We start from the raw sequence: 3,230 nt of genomic DNA on the forward strand, positions 1-3,230 counted from the left end.
CGATTCCAAAGGCTACTTGGCAGTATCCAAATGGAAAACACCCTACAAAACGGCCCAAAGTAGTCCCGGGACCTTTTCAGGCGTAGGCCGTTTTGTAGGGCGTTAGGGACGGCCGGAAATACGCCTAGGTGGGAACGAGGGCATTGACTTTTTTTTTAATATGCGCGTCTGTCGCGATCCGCGGTAAAAAAGTCGCGCGACCGCCGCGCGATTCCAAAGGCTACTTGGCAGTATCCAAATGGAAAACGCCCTACAAAACGGCCCAAAGTAGTCCCGGGACCTTTTCAGGCGTAGGCCGTTTTGTAGGGCGTTAGGGACGGCCGGAAATACGCCTAGGTGGGAACGAGGGCATTGACTACAATGCAATTTATATTTTTGACCGTTTTGTAGAGCGTTCGTCGAGCGTAGAACGCCCTACAAAACGGTCAGGTGTGAACGCAGCCTTAGGGCTGTCATGCTCTTTATAGACCTCGACCTAGATTGAGGGAAAGTGCCAATATTTTCTTCCATTTAAAGAGTATTTATAGAGAAACTTTTTTTTTTTTAGTTTTGGATACATTACAAAGGGTAAAATTCACTGTCACTTTTGGGGTTTGTTTTGCCACCTGTGTCCCATTAGGGGGGATTTCCCTTTATGTCCTATCCTGGGGACACATCAGGAAATAGGAGAAAATCCCCTCTATGACAGCTGTCACTTGAAAAAATTTCCCCCATTGCATGATTTCCTCTTAACCCTGGTTCTAGTGACAACTGTTAAATGTTCAATTTCCCATCTCTTTCTGTCTTGGTGACAATGGTAAATCTCCCCAGAAGGAACAAAGACAGCAATAAAAACCTGTATGGGGGTTGAAACATTCCCTGCTCTATTAAAAAACAAATAAAAACATTTGGGCTATACATGCAATTTAAGTTTTAATCCAGCTCTCAAAAACACAGTTGGAATTGGAGAAAGCACACCTTCACTTCGCTTTTAGACAAATGGGCCATTGTCATGCTTGCTCGTTTATCAATATACGACATGCGTTTCTTCTATTGTCCACATTGTCATAGTGATTTCATGCTTATTATTTTACAACTGTGAATTGTGAGAATGATTCATTAGCTTTTCAGCTCTGGTGTAATTAGGAAGCGTCCACCTACCTCTTACTGTCTGCAGATTCTCTTATTAATGTATCTCACACTGAGAGCTCATTATTTACAGGTTAAAAAAAACATATATTTAACACTGGAATCACTGTGTTTATTGCATCACTCAGCATGCTGCTTAACTGACTGTGTGGATTATATTAAACTTCCCTAAATCCTCCTTTCCCCCAAGAAAGCTAATTTATCAGGTGTTAGTTGGTGATGTCTGGAAAAGGTAATAAAAAACAATAAAGAAGTGACTGGGACTCTACTTTCATTAAAAAAGTGTTGTCGTTTAATTTGGTTGAATGTTTCATCAATATTTGTCATATATTTACAGCAACTTTACTAAAGTAAGAAAAAGACAAGAATATACTTCAACATAATGGTGATGATTTATAATTTAGGTGCCTAGCTATACGCTGTCCGGATGCCATGCGCTTTATAGCCACTAGATGGAGCTTATGAGCATAGGAAATTCCTATTCTTTGCCCCATCTAGTGGCAAGAATGCCATTCAGCCAGCATATGGCTGGGCAGATGTTTTATAAATCATCCCCAATGTGTATGTAAACCCTAGCAATGAACTTCTTTAATTTGCTCCCTGTTGGTCTGTTAAAAATATATACTAGGTGCTGCACAAACTGTTGGCGCAATATAAATCCTATATGATAATAATAATAATAATAATAATAATAATAATAACAAGTGTTTTGTTATATCTGTTCAATAGGTGCAAACAAATACATGTTGATCCTGCCAGAAATTCAGAGCTGTCCTGTGTCCAGTGCACACTTCCTGTGTTATTTTAGGAATAGTCCAGCTTTTGCAAAATAAAAAAATAATAATAACAATAATAATAAATGGACACATGTTAATCAAAGAAAAAAATGTGCATTTATAATTTATTTTGCATCTGAGCCTTCAAAGCATTGAAACCTTGACCAGTGGATTGCAGGTGCAATGCTCTGGCTCCTGCAGACTCTTCCCTCTTAGTCCCTGTCCATAATGAGGTACGGACTTTAAGCTAAGGGGCGGGATGAAGATTGAATGGAGTGCAAGTGGGGTGAGGTCGCCACACTTGAAAACCACAAGTCCCTCTGCAGTGGTGGCAGATGGGACATGGCACCCACCCAAATGTGCTTCGATTTATTTTTCTTCTCAAGCCCCTTAAGGTGTCCCTTCCAATTCTTTTTAATTTTTGGCAACCATGCATTGCTCACACAGTTCAACTGCTCCACTGATAACACAGTCTGTGCCATGTGAGGGGGAAGATATTTGGGGGTCCCCTTATTCTAAAGCGGCTTTTAGATTCCGATTATCCACTCTTCATACCCCCATATCCCTTTTGTGGAGCTGTATGTGAGGCTGAAGTCCTTTTCCCTTTAATATTAGGAACAGGGTGCACACCAAAACAAAAATGTTGGGTCTGCAGGGGGGGCACATTTTAGAATCTGGCAGTCCCCTTTATAATAAACCTGTTTCCCAGGAATGCTGCTGCCACAAATGTCAGATCCTGGAAGGGTTCTGTATGATAACAATTAGGCCGGGGATTCTGGGCAACATCATTGAGCATATATGGTCATGATCATATTTGGTCAAGGTCATCATTCAAAACCCAGTGGAGACCTGTCATTTTGCGGCGGTAGTGCTACTGCACCACAATGACAGACTTCTGGATGATGTTTGCTTAACAACATCAGCTGGTGGTTTACTGGCCAAAGTGGCCAGTGTGTTTGCCGGCTTGCCAAACAGTGAACAGGCTGGGTTCGAGTCAAGCACATGTTTAACCGGAACACGAAGCTCTTTCCTAATACTATATAGTGCCCCTTGGCTCTTCTGCATTGTATATATTTGCTTTGTATGTGACAACGTATTTGATTGAAGACTGTATTCCTTCATGAAGAAGGCATCCTGCAAGGCCATACTTAGATATATTATATATTTTTATTGCCAGTCTTGATGACTCCCATCATCTTAAAGCAGATGGGTTTTAGCCGTTTTAAACTTTTGTCTTGCTCTGGTTTTCACTGCCATACAGTAGAATGTCTGTTATGCTTTTGTTTAATCTCATTAAAGTATTTAAACTGTTTATTTTTCTTCTAT

The sequence above is a fragment of the Nanorana parkeri genome, unplaced genomic scaffold (genome assembly GCF_000935625.1).
Source record: "Nanorana parkeri isolate BGI_ZX_2015 unplaced genomic scaffold, ASM93562v1 scaffold284, whole genome shotgun sequence".
Classification (NCBI taxonomy): domain Eukaryota; kingdom Metazoa; phylum Chordata; class Amphibia; order Anura; family Dicroglossidae; genus Nanorana; species Nanorana parkeri.